This window comes from Choloepus didactylus, chromosome 2, assembly GCF_015220235.1.
Source record: "Choloepus didactylus isolate mChoDid1 chromosome 2, mChoDid1.pri, whole genome shotgun sequence".
In the NCBI taxonomy this organism is placed as follows: Eukaryota; Metazoa; Chordata; class Mammalia; order Pilosa; family Megalonychidae; genus Choloepus; species Choloepus didactylus.
This window is the reverse complement of record NC_051308.1, coordinates 189,737,251-189,756,410: the sequence shown is the minus strand read 5'-3', so window position 1 is coordinate 189,756,410 and position 19,160 is coordinate 189,737,251.

Sequence of the window (19,160 nt, the reverse complement as noted above, 5' to 3'; positions counted from 1 at the left end):
ATGGGGGACAATAAGCCATTCAGTGTTGCTGGGGCATAGAGTTCAGCCCCTATGGAATTGAAGAGGCAGGCAGGAGCCTATCTTTGAGGAGCTGATGGGCAGTGCTACAAATACGGGTTTCTTCCTAAGTGCAAGGGGGAGCTTTTGAAGGATGTTAGGAGGCGAATGAAGGGGGCAGCTTTTTTATTAGAGAGGTTACTCTTGCTGCAGTGTAGAGAATGGATTACAGGGAGGCAAATTGGAGTAGAGAGACCCGTCGGGTGGCTGTTACAATAATCACTGAGAGCTGATGAAGGCCTGAATTAGGGCAGTGTTGGTGGGGGTGGAGAGGAGGGCATAAATATAATATCTGTCTTATGTTGTAGCGGGAAGTAAATAACATACAATTTGTGAAGAGGTTTGTAAAATATGTAGCTCTGCACAAAGGTGGGATTATTATTACTGAGATTATAGTTCTGTTAAGAAAGATGTATTAAGTCCCCAGAGCTGAGCTTGGCAGCTGTTCGGAGCAGCACCTCTCTCCACACCACCCATTCCCCTTCTTCATCATCCAGTCCTGTGGATTAGAGTGCACAGGTTTATCCACCTGGTGGTGAATCCCTTGTCTTCCAGGTGCACCTTCCCTGGATGCTGGAAGACAGGCTTTATCTCCCTCCTATTATTCAAGAGTCTTAGTGTCTGGGAACCTCTGAGCTCCACAGTTTACACTGTAGGTTTTTCCTTCAGGCAGGTGGCACCTGGTTTAAAAGAACTCCTCACATTAACCACACGAATATTAGAAAACACTTCCATGAACCAGAACAAATGTATGGCAATACAACTAGATGTTAATAGAGGGGCATATAGAAAAGAAATATATACCTACTGTAAACTATTTACTATAGTTAGTAGTATTTCAACATTCTTTCATAAACAGTAACAAATGTACTATACCAACACTACAAGTCAACAATTGAGGGGGGGTTGGTTAGGGATATGGGAAGATTCGAGTTTCCTTTTCTTTTTTTTTTTTCTTTTTACATCTTTCACTTTATTTCTTGTCTGGAGTAATGAAAAGGTTCTAAAAATTGAACAAAAATTAAGTGCGGTGATGGATGCACAGCTGTATGAGGGTACCAGTGGCAACTGAATTGTACACTTTGGATCTTTGGATAATTGTATGGTATCTGAACAATCCCAATAAAAGTTAAAAAAAAAAAAAAGAACCCCTCACAGACTGCTGTGATAACTGCATCACTGGAGTAGTTATGCACATCAAACTCCTTATCCAGGGCACTGGGTTATTATCATCACCACCGATGTCCCAAACTGCACCATAAAGAACTGTGGGTGAACGTGTGGACAGAAAGGTCTTTGGAGGATTATCTGGGGAAAAACAAAAGCCAACCGAGAAAAGGAAATGACTATCTTCCTAACTACACACACACACACACACACACACACACACACACACACACACACACAGATAAAAAATAAAGATAATGGTAGCCAGCAAAAATAATGAAAGATTTCATCCTTCCATGGCAGAAAGGTTAGCAGTTGACTGATTCTGTAGGACTTGCCTCTTAGGAACCTGGCTACAGTACACTTCCCAGTTTCCCTTGCAATTATATGTGGCCATGCGATTAAAGTCTGCTAGTGGAATAGAGAGAGAGTGACGTGGGCCATAAAAAAAAAGCCTCTCACACAGAATCCTACACATTCTCTTTCCCCCCACCTGCCAGCCAGATGCGGATGCTCAGGGTGACCTTGGAAGCCACATGATGAGGAGGGCAGAACCTCGGGCATCCTGGGGTCCTGAAGGGCTGCCTGGGGCAGAATTTTCCACAACCCCTCCTGATCAGACGATACATGAATAAGTAATAAACATCCATTGGGTTAAGCCATGGAGATTTCAGTGTTCTCTGGTTATGGTGGCTAGCACTACCTGTATGCCCCATCCCTGCTCCATACACTTGGCAAGTATTCACTGAAAAGGAGTCGTGGGTTGAAACGGCTATTAAAGTAGCCAATGTTTATGATCCAGCTCTGGTGGTGGCAAAATGGCAGAAAGGCAGCATCTGTTTAGCAGAGAAGGTCACAGTCTATGCCAGGGTTTTGTTTGTCCTTTGTGTTGACATATGTGGGTATTCTGTGTCTATAATGTATAGATCCATCTATAAAGTATAATTATGGATTTCTCTGTAGATGTACACAAGTGCCTTCTATTGTTCATGGTATATAGAGTACATGTAAGTATTTCTCCATGGGTGTAAGAAGGAAGGGGCAGATGTGGGACATTGTGTATAAACCAGATAAGTTCAGAAAAAAGTAGGAAGTGTGTGAAGAACAGCTGATCAGCCAGCAGCATGTTACAAGTGAGGGGTGAGCCAGAGTGCTGAGGGGAGAACTCACTTTCTAGCCTTTGTCTCCATCGTTTGGGAGGTACTTGCTGTATACAGTTGGGAAAACTGACGAAGTTCTCAGTCTTTAGGTCCAATTTGATTTGGTGCTACTGATTTAGGGTGTGACGTGGGCACACTGCCTGGCTCCAGGTCCCCGGCCAGAGCAGTGGCTGTCAGAGAGGACTGAATAGGTTTTGTGAGGAGGAGGAAAGAAGAAACACTAGAAGACGAATGAGCCATGACAATGGTGAAAGTCAGGCTTTCAGTGGAGACCCCAAGCCAGGAAACCGAACATGAAGAGGCAGCAGACTCCAGGATTCATATGCAGGCAAGGGGATGGTTCATAGGACACCCAGTGGTTCTCAGTGTCTCTATATAGCTACATGTTCAATATTAGAGACATAGTATGTCATAATTTCTATTAAAGACTTTTTGTTTCCCAAAATCTTAGGATATTTTATTGACTTCATGATGCTTATTGACATCATGGGCACAGAATGTCTGAACTTCAACTCAGAGCAATACATTTTTATGAATTATATATATATATACACACTCATGACTGGGTTTCTTAATAAAATATTAGGAATACTCATTTTCTACTTCAGATACTCCCAGGAATGCCAGAAATGTGTGAGGAGGGAAAAAGGGATTCCAGCTGGCAATGTGCCATAAAACTAATTACCTAGGGGGCTTTAAACAACTCAGTGGACTAGGTAGTTGCATTGATTTTGTGGATTAACTCTGGCAAACGGCGAAATTTAAGCCACCTTGTTCATTTGTTCATTCACTCACTACAGGATCAAGTCCAAACTCCTTAGCCTGGCAAATAAACAATTTTTCAATCTGTGTGCTTCAGCTGCTCTGAACTTGGCACCAATCTGAACTTTGCACAAATTCATTTATTTTATATTTATTTTATATGTTTAGATAATGACAATAATGACAACTAAAGACAATATATGATCCTGGACAGGATCTAATTATGAAGAGAAAATGCCCAAAAGGATATTATTGGAACATATGGGCTTTATATCAGTGATACATTTCTTGAACTTGATAATGTAGTTTAGGCAGTTACATAAGTGAATATTCTTGTTCTTAGGAAACACACACAGAAGTATAAATGTTCAAGGAGCATGATGTATAGAACCTACTTTCAAATGTTTAGAAAATAGATAGAGGGAAAGAAAGATGGATAGATGGAAAGAATGATACAGCAAGCAAATGTGGCAAAACATTAAAAATTGGTGGATCTGGGTATCTGAGGCGAGGGGGATATGTCAGAGTTCTCCATATGCGGTTTGTATTATTTTTGCAACTATCCTGTGGGTTTGAAATTATTTCAAAATAAAAAGTTAGTATATATATTCCCAATATCTACTGTGTACCAGGCCTATGCTAAAGTGGAGGATATGGCAGTAAATATCACCCTCAGGTTACTGCCCTCATGGATCTCTAGTCTCATAAAGGAAATAAACTCAAGTAATCGCATATATTAATAATTATGAACTTAGGTAAATGAAGTAGTGAAGCCATTTACTTTATCGATTTCATTGGAGGGGGGAGTGGTTGGGGGGAGGGACTCTGGAAAGCTGCCCCCTGTGTTTGTGAAGCCAAAACTAAAAGGTGGCTACATTTACAAAGAGTGAATTACTGACTCAAAGGAATCATTACATAGTGTCACTCAATGTTTCTGTCTAATATCTGCTACTGCCATAAGAAACCATCCTAAAACTTTGTGACTTAAAACATCAACTATTTTTATTATTTCTCACAATTCTACAGGCCAAGAATTAGGCACAGCATACATAGATGGGTCATCTTTGTTCCATATGATTTCCGCCGGGGCTAGACCACAAAGATGGCTTCTCCACTCTCGTGTTTTTGGAGTAGCTCAGATGCTTAACATCTGGGGGCTTCTGGGGTGGCTTGACTGGGCCTCGGTTCTCCTCTAGGCCTCTCCCTCTCCAGGTGGCCACTCCACACGGCCTCTCCTTGTGGTCTCTCCAACAGGGTGGCTGGACTTCTTATAGACATCACAGGGCTCCCAAGAACATAAAAATAGAAGCTGCCAGGTTTAAAGCTTAAACCCAGAATTGGCACAGTGTTGCTCCCACCACATTCTGCTGGTTACAGTGAGTCCCAGGGCAGCCCAGGCCCGGTGCAGGAGAGGAGCACAGAGGGCGTGAATACAGGAGGCAAGGGCCACTGGGAAACTGCCTGCCACATCCAGGAACTGGCATTGCTTAATCAGGGATTCTTTTTCAACCCAAGTCTTAATCAGGAAGTGGATCTTTCTCCCCAAGAGAGTCTGAAAGTACCTGCTATTAGGCATTGCTGATAGAGAATATGGCTCATAGAAGTAGGCAGAGCTTTCCGATAGGCCACCAATCACCCCCGCCCCCACAGGAAGATGGTGTTTCCAGACTCACAAGTGAAACAACAGAGCCTTCGGAAGCTTATTGAGAGAAGCTGTTTTCCTTGGTAGTCTCTGATCAGGACTCAAAACTTAAAATGGACCTTGAGAATTGGCATGTGTAAGAACCAAGATCTTTCTTCAACTGGTTTTAAGAACTTTGAGAGATGGAAGTGACAGAATTCAGAGACTGGAATATGAGAGGGAACGGCAGAGAAGCTCAGACAAGTCTTGGCAGATATCACAGGCAAAAAAAGGGACAAGAGCCTGGTCCTGCCTGAGCAGAGGCTAGATCCTGACATCAGAACCCCAACCAAGCATTTCCAAATTTTGTTGTTTTTTTAATTAATGCTTAATTGCGCAGTAAAGCAAACACAGGAGATTAGGACAATATTGCATACAAGTTAAAAGAGAAGGCTCTGGAGTCAGACGTCTAGTTTTAAAGCCTGCCTCTACCATTTGCTGGAAGTGTGACCTCTCTGCAAGTTATTTAATGTTTTTATTCATAGGATAGTGAGTGCTTAGCACAGTGCCATCTGTAGCAGGCATTCAATAAATGTTAACTATTATATTATCATTGATGATGTTCTGGTTGTTATTTCATGATTTCCAACTTATACAGCCCCTCCAGCTAGACAACTGACTTGGATGGGTTCCTGTATCTGTCCATCGATGCAAAAACTCTGGTGACCTGAGTGGGCAAAACCAGAATAGCAGCTGCTTTGGTTTGCTAAAGCTGCCAAAATGCAATATACCAGAAATGGATTGGCTTTTACTATGGGATTTATTAAGTTACAATTTACAATTCTAAGGTCATGAAAATGTCCAAATTAAGGCATAAACATGAGGATACCTTCTCTGAAGAAAAGGTGATGGCAACCAGGGTTCCTCTGTCAGATGGCAAGGCACATACATGGCTGGCATCTGCTGGTCCTTCGCTCCCGGCGTCCATTTCTCTCAGCTTCTGGTTCCAGTGGCTTTCTCTCTGAGCACCTGTGGGTCCTCTCTTAGCATCCCTGGGACACTTCTCTCTCTCAGCTCTCTCCAGATGTCTCTGTCTTTTTTCCTCTCATAAAGAACTCTAGTAAAGGATTAAGACCCACCTTGAATGGGCTGGGTCACATCTCAATTGAAACAACCTAATGAAAAGGTCCCACCCACAAAAGGTTGCATCCACAGGAATGGTTTAAAAGAACATGGCCTTTTCTGGGATACATAACAGCTTCAAGCCAGCACAGCAGCTCTCTTTTCAGAAGCGAACATTAATAAGGCCTCTTTCTATTTAGGAACAGCCTGTATCCAACCTTGTAGCAAGCACACATGCTTGATGGAGAGGAAAACCCTGGTCTTGTAAGCTTGGCTACCTTGCACAGGGTTGATAAATAGCAGAGTCAAAGTCAAGGTTGAACCATCTGGGCATCTAAATCATATTGACTGACCAACCTAGGTAGTTTAAAAAATTACATACATATGATAATACATATATATACACACACATATATGATATATATAAATAATATGATATTTTGAGATACTTAGATGAATGTAAATATGATTTTGATTTTTATTCAAATTATTACTTCATAAGCTTCTATTTACCCTTAATGAATTCATCTATTAATTTTGGTCTCATGCATAATAACTGCATTTGTCAAGGTGTGCAATTGGTCTTCTCAGAGACTCTCTTTACCCTGGCAAAGCAGGCCAACATCTCCACACGTGAACCAGGCATGAAGGATTTCCCTGTCGCCACTACATGGGGTAGTGGTGAGTTCACAGGTTCTGCATGAGTGCAAAAGTGGGCCCCTGCACTTACTAGCTATGCTCCTTAACTTCAGTTTTCCTCTCTGGAAAATGTGGCTAATTATATCCACCTCCTAGGGCTGTTGTGAGGATTGGATGAATTAACATACTAAAAATGTTTAGAAAAATTCCTGACAAATGGTGGAGTAAAGTATTAAGCATTATCTATTTGTCTTACTTTGCCAGGGCTGCAATGACCAATACCACACACTGGCTGGCTTACACAACAGAGATTTTCTGGCCCACGGTTTTGGAGAAGTCCAACATCAAGGTCTCAACAGGCCACGCTTTCTTCTGGAGTCTGTAGCCTTCTGGTGCTGACTTGCCACACAATCCTTGGGGCGCCTTGGCTTGCATCTCTGCCTCCATCACATGGCCATCCATCCCCTTGGTCCCCTCCCGTGGCTTTCTCTGACTGGCTGTGTCATATTTTCATCTGTCTTATAACGATGCCAGCCATGTGGATTAAGTCCCACCATAATTCATTTGGCTTTGCCTAAGTAGGACCTTCAAAGAGCTAATCCACAAATGAGTACAAACCTTAACTAATAACGTCTTCAAAGGTCTTCTTTAGAAGCAGGTTCACACCCACAAAAATGTAGATTAAGACTTGAACATGTCTTTATGGGGGGCATCATTAAATCCCCGCCACTATTATTATTATTATTACTCAGTTTTTTACATCAAATATGGGTATTTGTCCCAGTCCTCAGGCCACTCCTGTATAGAGCTTTACTCTGAACTCCAAGGACTTCCTTGACTTAGTGTGGACAAGGGGCAGAGAAGAGTCTTGCCTGGTACGTAGAACCTAGTCCAGACACTAAGACTCTTCTATGGTGCAGAGTGGCAGGAGAGGAAGAGCCCTGGATTTGCACTAAGAAATGGGGCTCAGGACCTATTTTTGCCTCTTGCATACCACCTGTGTGTCCTTGGATAGGCCACATCTCCTTTCTGAGTCTCAGGTCTGCACAAAAAGTATAACAATCATGGTGGAATGGGGCACCTGTGGCATTTCAGGTTCAGGGGAACTCGCCGAGGTAAGTCAGAGTCACCTGGATTCCCAAAGAGACACCCAAAGTAGATGATGACAGCAGCCAGCTATTTAAAATGGGTCACAGATGGCAGCACAATATTATAAGTGCACTGAACAAAGGTGTCTGTGAGTGAAGCTAAAAGAGGTGGGCTAGAGGCACATATGACACCTGAGGTAAAGATAGAAGACAAAGACTGGGACTGTTTAACCTAGCAAAAACTGGAGTAGTCAACAATTGTGACTAAATGTACAAATATAAAAATGGTCTTGCATGTGGGAGAACAAATGAATGTCAACCATTCAGAATTTTGAAAAGGGGAAGTTATGGGGGGAAAAATATAATCAAAGCAAACTGGACCCTATGGTCAACAGTAACATTGTAATATGCTTCCATTAAATGTAACAAAGGCAATATACCAAAGTTAAATGTGTATGAGAGGGGGATATAAGGGAGGGATATGGGATTCTTGGTAGAGGTGGTGTTGTCTGACCCTACTGTTATACTGTATGATATTTCAGTTTTCTTTTTATCTTTTTTGTTATTCATTTAAAAAACTTTTTTTTTCTTGTATTAATCAATATGTTCAAGTGCTAACTGTGGTGATAAATGCACAACTATATAATGATACCAGTTGTACACGATGGATAACTATGGTATGTGAATATAGCTCCATAAAATTGTAGAAAGAAATATAAATAGGGATAAAAATGCTGGAGAAAACATGGAGAGAGGGATGAACGCATTTACTGTTGGTTAGGAGGCAGAACGGTGTAGCTTTTTTGGAGGACAGTGTGGTAGTTCTGCAGGAAGCTAAGTATGTGGGGGCCATAAGGTCCTGCAACCTCATTAGGGGGCATTTACTTGGAAGATCTGAGAGCAGGGACATGAATGGACATTTGCACATGGGTGTTTATGGAGGAAGTATGCATGATTTGCAATGGGTGGAGGTGGCCTAAGGGTACATTGACTGAGGAACAGAATGGTGAACAATGGAATATTGAGCAACTGCGAGGAGGAGTGAAGCTGTGAGACATGCAACACAACCAGGTAAATGGATCCTGTAGACAGCATTTTGAGTGAAGTACATCAGAAACAAAGGCAAACACTATAATGCCTCACCAATGTGGACTAACTACAATGTGTAAACTCATAATTGAATATTAGAGCACAGCTTATTAGGGGAACGCTTATTGTAATGGTCCCTAGATTGTGAGCTCTTAACAACAGTCACATCTATTCCTGAATTGTAACAGTTATCTCCAGATTCTGAAATGCTGATTCCTTTGTGTATAGCCTGATCGATCTCTGGAACTCTGGGTATCTGTGTGACACCTGAACTCAGAGCGAGAACTCAGCAGATATGAATGTCAGTGTTAGTGCATACAGAACTGTTAAAAAAGCTGAAAAAGAGTCCAGACTTTAATTAGAGATACGAATGAAGCAGATCTAGTTAAGACTAGGGCAAATCAGGCCAAAGGGTAAAGGATGATACTGACTGTGTTTTAAAACTTCAACTTCCATGTGAGACCAAGGGAAGAGATGTTTATTTGGTACAGTATATATATTTCCTAAACAATTTAACTCATACAGTTTGTTCAAATACCATAATTACATGGAACTTTGAACGGGAAGTGAGACCTGGTAGGTTTGTACAGGTTAGTGTGAAATAGTGACACATCCCAAAGTAATTTAGGCAGAGAATAAAAATATATATGCAGGGCCCCCCTGAGGAGCCAGGGGAAAATGCAGAAGTGTTGGACTTCCTCACCTGGATTGTTGCTGATGTTCTCACAAACATTGAGGACTGGTGGTTTGGTATACTGAGCCTTCTATCTTGGGGCTTGCCCTTATGGAGCTCATTACTGCAAAGGAGAAGCTAAACCTGCTTATAATTGTGTCTAAGAATCTCTCCCTGAGTTCCTCTTTGTTGCTCAGACATGGCCCTCTCTCTCTAGCTAAGCCAACTTGGCAGGTAAACTCACTGCCCTACCGCCTACGTAGGACCTAACTCCCAGGGGTGTAAATTTCCCTGGCAATACAGGATATGACTCCCAGGGAGGAATCTAGACACAGAATCGTGGGATGGAGAACATTTTCTTGACCAAAAAAGGGATGCGAAATGAAACAAAACAAAGTTTCAGTGGCTGAGAGATTCCAAATGGAGCCCAGAGGTCACTAGGGTGGGCACTCTTACACGCTATATAGATAACCCTTTTTAGGTTTTAATGCACTGGAATAGCTAGAAGTAAATACCTGAAACTATCAAACTGCAACCCAGTTGCCTTGACTCTTGAAGACGACTGTATAACAGTGTAGTTTACAAGGGGTGACAGTGTGATTGTGAAAACCTTGTGGATCACACTCCCTTTATCCAGTGTATGGATGGATGAGTAGAAAAATGGGGACAAAAACTAAATGAAAAATAGGGTGGGATGAGGGGGATGATTTGGGTGTTTTTTTTACTTTTATAGATTGGGGTGATGAATGCACAACTATATGATGGTACTGTGAACAGCTGATTGTACACCATGGATGATTGTATGATATGTGAATATATCTCAATTAAACTGAAAAAAAAAAACAGCATTAAAAAAATTGGGGCACAGTGTGAGGGGCCAGGGATACTTATATCCTATGACTCTGAAGACTTCTGTCCTCAGAGGCTGGCGGAAAGACAGCCTGTGAGTGAGTTCTGAGGAGAACTAAATGGCCCCTCATTTTGGTCCTGTCCTTCCCATGCAGGCCGATCCTCATAAATTCCAACATCCTTGAGTTCAGCTATTTGGCTGTCTCTTTGGCAGAATGACGGTTCTCTGCTAAGCTCTTGGCTCCTGGTTTGGGGACTGAGGCACAGCCAGAGAGTGGAAATGTTGTGGACATTGGAGTAACAATAGGCTGAGTTTGATTCTCTATTCTGTCACTTACCAACTATGTGACTTTGGGCAAGTTCTTTAGATTCTCTGATCTTATCTGGACCCACTACAAATTAGAGAGGATGGTACTAGTAGGGAGGTTTAAGGATTAAAGGCAGTATATGTAAATTCCATGCACAGTCTTGGTGCTTAGCAAGTGTCCAATATACGGAAGCTACAATTCCTATTATTCCTATTACTATTATTTTCATCTAGAACCTTCCATCCCTGTTCAGGTCTTGAGAGGAGGATCACAAAGGCACAGAATCATGCACCCATCCTGGGGCTATTCTATCCTAGGGTACCCTGGGGCCAGAGTTTAATCTCAAAATTAGCCAACTCTCAGAATTTTGTCCTAAAAGCCTGACCAGGATGCTCACCAGCGTGCCTTCCCCTGAGATCTCCAAGCATCCCTCTTTAGCTGGGTGGGAAGGATAAACCCTTGGATCAGAGCTCACTGATTTGAGTTTTCAGCCTTGGCCCCAGTCCCACAGGTGTGCAGAAAGATGACTGGACTCCTCTAAATACTGAATAATGATGACAGTGAAAGCAGATTTTAAAAATTGGGCTTATATTGACCACAAATAGGTGTAATCACACACTCTCCAAGGTGTTGCTTAGATATCATGTATCCAAGCGGCTCTGACCCAGTTGCAGAAATAAAAATCCTGCCAAACTGTGGGAGAATGGAAAGTGCCGTCTCCTCGGCTGCCTCGCCACTCCTGAGATCTGGGAGTGTGAGCGTCTGTTCATGAGGTGGGCACCAGAATGTGGGAGACAGCAGCCAAGCTCAGCCACAGCTGCCTTGCTAGGTTTCTTGTCAATATCTGTTGACATTTCCCTGAATAATCGTTCCAGGTGCCTTGGTATATTTCTTTATATCACTGGATGGATTACGGGTCTCTATTGATTTTGTAGTTTCATGTGTGAAAGATCTAATCTTAATCCTCTGTTGTTCATTTCCCTTAACCTTTTAATAACATGATAGGGAGCCAACCCATCAGAATGGAAATTGTTTCTTAGGCATGTTGTCATAAATATATGCCACAGACTATTTTTTTTGATGGGGGCAACCATATTTTTTTTTAAAATAAAAATAATGATAATATCTGTATGGTGCATTACAGTTTACAAAGCACTTTCCTGTATCAACTTATTTAATACTGACAGCAATCCTGACAGGTTACAGTTATTTTATTTATTTTGATTTATTTATTCTCAGGGTCTTTCCACACATGAATTTTTATTATCTGGTGTGTCACAGATGAGGAAAGTGCATTACCCAAGGTCACACAGCACTTAAAAACAGTGTTTGAAGTCTGGGAGAGCTGCACTTGAATCCTGATGCTGCCAAATATTTGCTGTATAATCTTGGATGAGCCACTTAAACTCTCTGAGGTTCATTTCTTTCTCTACAAAATAGAATGATGATACTTTATAGAGATTTTGTGAAGATTAAAGAGTCTGTGGGTAAATCACCTGCACAGTATGTGGCACCTAGGAGATCAATAAAAGTTACAGAGTCAAGATATCAGCCAGGAACATGGTGACATAAGGCATCCCTTGAAAAAACCTCCCCAGAAATTTAGCAAATAAAAGGACAAGTCCCACTTGCTTAGAACTCTGGAGAATGGTAGAGACTGGAGAAGAACTCCACAAATGTTGAATCAAAGAACAGAAAAATATCAGTGTGCCAATTTGAAACTGTTATGGACCCCAGAAGAGCCATGATCTTTTAATCTAATCTTGTGGGGTGGAACCTTTTGATTGAATGTTTCCATGGAGGTGTGACCCACCCAACTGTGGGTGAGAACTCTGATTATATTATTTCCATGGAGGTATGGCTCTGCCCTTTCATGGTGGGTCTTGATTGATCACTGGAGTCCTTAAAAGAGCTCAAGAGCCAACACAGATGCTGATGCTTGGAGACACTTGGAGATTCAGACAGAAGGATGTTTGGAGATGCTGAGCTAAGAGGTGAAGCCCACAGTTTGCCTCAGAGAAGCTAAGAGAAGACTCCCAGATGTTTAGAGAGAAATGCCCCAGGAGAACCAAGCAGAGAGCTGAGAGAAGCTAAGAGAGACAGAAGGTCAGAGACCTTTGGGAGAAAGCCATTTTGAAATGCAACCCAGGAGCAAAGGACCAGCAGATGCCAGCCATGTGCCTTCCCAGCTGACAGAGGTGTTCCGGGTGCCAATGGTCTTCCTTCAATGAAGGTATCCTCTTGTTGATGCCTTAGTTTGGACACTTATATGGCCTTAGAACTGTAAATTTGTAACCTAATAAATCCCCTTTATAAAAGCTGCAATGGTTAGATTCATGTGTCAACTTGGCCAGGTAATGGTGCCCAGGTGTCTGGTCAAGCGAGCACTGGCCTAACTGTTATTGCAAGGACATTTGTGGCTGGTTAGTAAACCAGAAGGTTGGTTTATTAAATCATCAGCCAACTGATTGCATCTGTGGCTGATTACATCAACGAAGGGCATGTCTTCTGCAATGAGAGGAATCAGTCAGCTGGATTTACTCCAATCAGTTGAAGACTTTTAAGGAAGAAGAGAGAGAACTTTCACTCCTTCTTCAGCCAGTCAGCCTCTCCTGGGGAGTTCACTGAAGACCTTCATCAGAGTTGCCAGCTCGCTGCCTGCCCTGCAGAATTTGGACTTGTGCATCCTGCCCTACAGAATTTGGACTTATGCATCCTGCCCTATGGAATGTGGACTCATGCATCCCCACAGTTGCCTGAGACACTTTTACAAAATCTCATATTTACAGGTATCTCCTGTTGGTTCTGTTTCCCTAGAGAACCCTAACTAATACAAAAGCCAATCCATTTCTGGCATTTTGCACAATGGCAGCTTCAGCAAACTGTAACAATTAGGTAGGAACATTGTATCCCAGGCCACCAGTCTATTCCCACTCCTTTCCCCCTCACTTGGCCCCATGCAGCTTGGGAGTCACAGAGAGGCAGCATGGCCCGGTTGCCTCCTACTGTGCCCAGAAACTGTAGAGTGACTCATAGCAGTGAGTTGGAACTCCACACATATCCAGGCCCAGGGGCATAAGTCTGGAAAGACCAAGGGCAGAATACAAGCCACTGAGGAGTGCTGCATACAGAAGGGTCCCTGGGGGTGGGGAGGAGAGACTGCAATAGAAATGCTGACAAAAACTGTTGTGCCCCCGCTCAATCTAGTTTCAGTCAGTCAGACCAACTAAAGGCAAAACCAACTTTTCTGAAGCAACTCACCTTTCTGGATTGATGCCGTCTGGCTCCCTGGGGAGAGTTATCCTAATGGGGAAGAAACTAGAGGTAGAAATGCCTCTCTTACACACACAAAAAAGGAGGGGGGGGGGTGTTTAAAACTGAACTGCTATAAAATAGGTTGGCTCCAGAACTGAAAAGTGTAAGGAAAATGGGGCACTGAGTGAGGGAGGGAATTTAAACACATCATAGGACCTGGGGAAAAAAGTCTGCACAAAAACAAACAGGACAGATAAAGATTCCTGGAGAAGGGATAAAAGCATGGAAGCTCTTTCATGGAGGTGAAACAATTGCACAAAAATACAATCTTAAAAATTGTACTGCAGGACTTCTGAAAGATGGCAGTTAGGAGCAATAGAGCAAAAAAACACCTCCATGAAAAATACTAGATAAAAGCCAGAAAGCTACCCAGAACACCAGTTTTACAGCGATGCACCAGCTGCACAAAGTTGCTAAATCCACAGGGACCCTGCACTTGGTGAAACCAGGAGTCTGCCTTCTGAAACAAGTGAGCAAGCCTGCTGAATATCCAGCAGCCACACTGAGGTGTGGGGAAACCATGGGTTGGCGTTTGGAGTCAGACTAGTTCTTTTTTAAACAACCCAAAAGCGGCTGTGGACACAGCAGCAAGAACCTCACAGTGAAGCACAGCAGAAACGGGCTGTGGTATGCCTCAATAACTGGCATGGAAGATAGCCTTTCGCGCACCTTCTGCTAATTGTCTCAGAGCAAGGAAGGCAGAGGTGAGCCAAAAGGGGAAAAAAGCCATGCCCCTTACAGCCATCTTCCTGGCGGGCTGGGAATGCTCCTGCCCAGTGCTGGTGCCACAGCCCAGAGCCGTGCCAAAAACCCAGTGTGATGGGATGTATTTCCAGCATCACACGCACATGCCACAATATCAGGCATGGAAAATAGCCTTTTGCACATCCACAGCTAAGTGTCCCAGAGCTAGGAAGGTGGAGCAGTGTGAAAAGGGGAAATTAACACGCCCTATTCAGCCATCCTTTCAGCAGGCTGGGAACGCCCCTACACGGCCAGGCAGTCCAGAACTTCCCTTGAGGGATGGCATGCACTGGTGACATAGCACAGCCTTCCCTCAGAAGAGGCCCTAGGAGGGCATGGCTTGGAAGAGGGACCCACACAGAAATCCCAGGGACCATACACCAATACCAAGGACTTGTGGGTCAGTGGTAGAGACAATCTGTGGTGAGACTGAACTGAAGGTTTAGACTCTTGCAACAGCCTTAAATCTCCAGGAACACCTGGGAAGATTGATTATTAAAGACACCCTCTCTAAGTGCTCAGACACACACCCCACATTCAGGGTGCACAGCACCAACACACTGAAACTTGGTGCACCAATTGGGCCCCCACAAGAATCAGACCCACACACACCACAAAGACAAAGTTGGGGAGAACTGGCTTAAGGAGAATACATAGCTTGCAGATGCCACCTGTTGGTTAGTTAGAGAAAGTGTAAGCCAACAAGCTGTAGATGTGACAAATTAGAGATTAGTCTTTGAATTAGCCTACATATCCTGAAAAAACCCTATCAAGTAAAGCAAATGCCAAGAGGCCAAAAACAACAGAAAATTTTAAAGCATATGAAAAAACCAGATGATATGGATAACCCAAACACAAACACCCAAATCAAAAGATCAGAAGAGATGCAGTACTTGGAGCAATTAATCAAAGAACTAAAGACAAACAACAAGAGCATGGCACAGGATATAAAGGACATGAAGAAGACCCTTTAAGAGAATAAAGAAGAAATTACAAGAGTAAATAAAAAAAGAGATGATCTTATGGAAATAAAAGGAACTGTTGACCAAATTAAAAAGATTCTGGATACTCATAGTACAAGACTAGAGGAAGCTGAACAATGAATCAGCAATCTGGAGGATGACAAAATGGAAAATGAAAGAACAAAAGAAAGAATAGAGCTAAAAATCAAAAAAATCAAAACGGACCTCAGGGATATGATAGATAAAATAAAACATCCAAATGTAAGACTCATTGGTGTCCCAGAAGGGGAAGAGAAGGGTAAATGTCTAGAAAGAGCATTCAAAGAAATTGTTGGGGAAAACTTCCCAAACCTTCTACACAACATAAATACACAAAGCATAAATGCCCAGTGAAATCCAAATAGAATAAATCCAAATAAACCCAATCCAAGCCATATTCTGGTCAGACTGTCAAATACTGAAGAGAAGGAGCAAGTTCTGAAAGCAGCAAGAGAAAAGCAATTCACCACATACAAAAGAAACAACATAAGACTAAGTAGCGACTACTCAGCAGCCACCATGGAGGTAAGAAGGCAGTGGCACAACATATATAAAATTCTGAGAAAGAAAAATTACCTACCAAGAATACTTTATCCAGCAAAGCTCTCCTTCAAATTTGAGGGAGAGCTAAAATTTTCACAGATAAATGTTGAGAGATTTTGCTAATCTGCCCTACTTCAGATACTAAAGGGAGCCCTACTGACAGAGAAGCAAAGAAAGGAGATAGAGAGATGGAGAAAGGTTCAGCACTAAAGAGATTCAACATTGGTTCATTAAAGGACAATAAGAGAGAGAGGGGAAAAATACATCTGACAAACATAAACCAAATGATAAGATGGCTGATTCAAGAAATGCCATTGAATGTAAATGGATTAAACTCCCCAACTAAAAGATATAGATTGGCAGAATGGATCAAAAAATATGAACCATAAATATGTTGCATACAAGAGACTCATCTTACACACAGTGACACAAAGGAATTGAAAGTGAAAGGATGGAAAAATATTTCATACAAGCTACAGCCAAAAGAAAGCAGGTGTAGCAATATTAATCTCAGATAAAATAGACTTTAAATGCAAGGATGTTATGAGAGACAAAGAAGGCCACTACATACTAATAAAAGGGGCAATTCAACAAGAAGAAATAACAATCATAAATGTTTATGCACCCAATCATGGTGCTTCAAAATACATGAGACAAACACTGGGAAAACTAAAGGAAGCAGTTGATGTTTCCACAATAACTGTGGGAGACTTCAACACATCACTCTCTCCTATACATAGGTGAACCAGACAGAAGACTAATAAGGATACTGAAAACCTAAACAATCTGATAAATGAATTTGATTTAACAGACATATACAGAACATTGCATCCCAAATCACCAGGATACACATTCTTCTCTAGTGCTCACTGAACTTTCATCAGAATAGACCATGTGTTAGGACATAAAACAAGCCTCAGTAAATTAAAAAAAAATGAAATTATTCAAAGCACATTCTCTGACCACAATGGAATACAATTAGAAATCAATAACCATCAGAGACTTAGAAAGTTCACAAATACCTGAAGGTTAAACAACACGCCCCTAAACAATCAGTGGGTTAAAAAAGAAATAGCAAGAGAAATTGTTAAATATATAGAAATGAAGGAAAATGAGAACACAACATATCAAAACCATGGGATGCAGCAAAAGAGTTACTGAGGGGGAAGTTTATAGCACTAAACACATACATCGAGAAAGGAAAAAAAGAGCTAAAATCACAGAACTAATGGAGCAACTGAAGAAGCTAGAAAATGAACAGCAAACTAATCCTAAACCAAGTAGAAGAAAAGAAACAACAAAGATTAAAGCAGAAATAAATGACATAGAGAACAACAACAACCAAAAAAAACAATAAAGAGAATAAATAACACCAAGAGTTCGTTCTTTGAGAAGATCAACAAGACTGACAAGCCCCTAGCTAGACTGACAAAATAAAAAAGAGAGAAGACCCATATGAACAAAATAATGGATGAGAAAGGGAACATTACTGCAGATCCCAAAGAAATTTTAAAAATTATAAAAGGATCCTATGAACAACTGTATGCCAACAAACTGGACAATGCAGAGGAAACGGACAATTTCCTGGAAACATATGAACAACCTAGACTGACCAGACAAGAAATAGAAGAGCTCAACCAACCAATCACAAGCAAAGAGATCCAATCAGTCATCAAAAAACTTCCCACAAATAAATGCCCAGGGCCAAATGGCTTCACAGGGGAATTCTACCAAACTTTCCAAAAAGAACTGACACCAATCTTACTTAAAGTCTTTCAAAACCTCAAAGAAAATGGAATACTTCCTAACACATTTTATGATGCTAACATCAATCTAATACCAAAACCAGGCAAAGAAGCAAAAAAAAAAAAAAAAAAAAAAAAAAACAAAGGAAAACTATAGGCCAATCTCCCTAATGAATACAGATGCAAAAATTCTCAGCAAAATACTTGCAAATCGAATCCAAAGACACATTAAAAAAATCATACGCCACAACCAAGTGAGGTTCATTCCAGGCATGCAAGGATGGTTCAACATAAGAAAATCAATCAATGTAATACAACACATTAACAAATCAAAAGAGAAAAATCAAATGATCATCTCAGTAGATGCTGAAGAAGCATTCAACAAAATGCAACATCGCTTTTTGATAAAAACTCTTCAAAAGGTAGGATTGAAGGAAACTTCCTCAATATGATAAAAGCCCACAGCCAGCATAGTACTCAATGGTGAGAGATTGAAAGCCTTCCCTCTACAATCAGGAATGAGACAAAGATGCCCACTGTAACCACTGTTATTCAACATTGTGCTAGAAGTGCTAGCCAGGGCAATCTGGCAAGACAAAGAAATAAAAGGCATCCAAATTGGAAAGAAAGAAGTAAAACTGTCATTATTTGCAGAAGATATGATCTTATATCTGGAAAATCCTGAGAAATCAACGATACAGCTACTGGAGCTAATAAGCAAATTTAGCAAAGTAGCGGTATACAAGATTAATGCACTTAAGTCAGTAATGTTTCCATATGCTAGAAATGAACAAATTGAAGAGACACTCAAAGAAAAGATACCATTTTCAATAGCAACTAACGAAATCAAGTACCTAGGAATAAACTTAACCAAAGATGTAAAAGACCTATACAAAGAAAACTACATAACTCTACTAGAAGAAATAAAAAGGGGCCTTAAAAGATGGAAAAATACTCCATGTTCATGGATAGGAAGGCTAAATGTCATTAAGATGTCAATTCTACCCAAACTCATCTACAGACTCAATGCAATCCCAATCAAAATTCCAACAACCTACTTTGCAGACTTGGAAAAGCTAGTCATCAAATTTATTTGGAAAGGGAAGATGCCTTGAATTGCTAAAAACACTCTAAAAAAGAAAAATGAAGTGAGAGGACTTACACTCCCTGATTAGCCTTCCTATCCATGAACATGGAATATTTTTCCATCTTTGAAGGTCCCTTTCTATTTCTTTTAGTAGAGTTATGTAGTTTTCTTTGTATAGGTCTTTTACCTC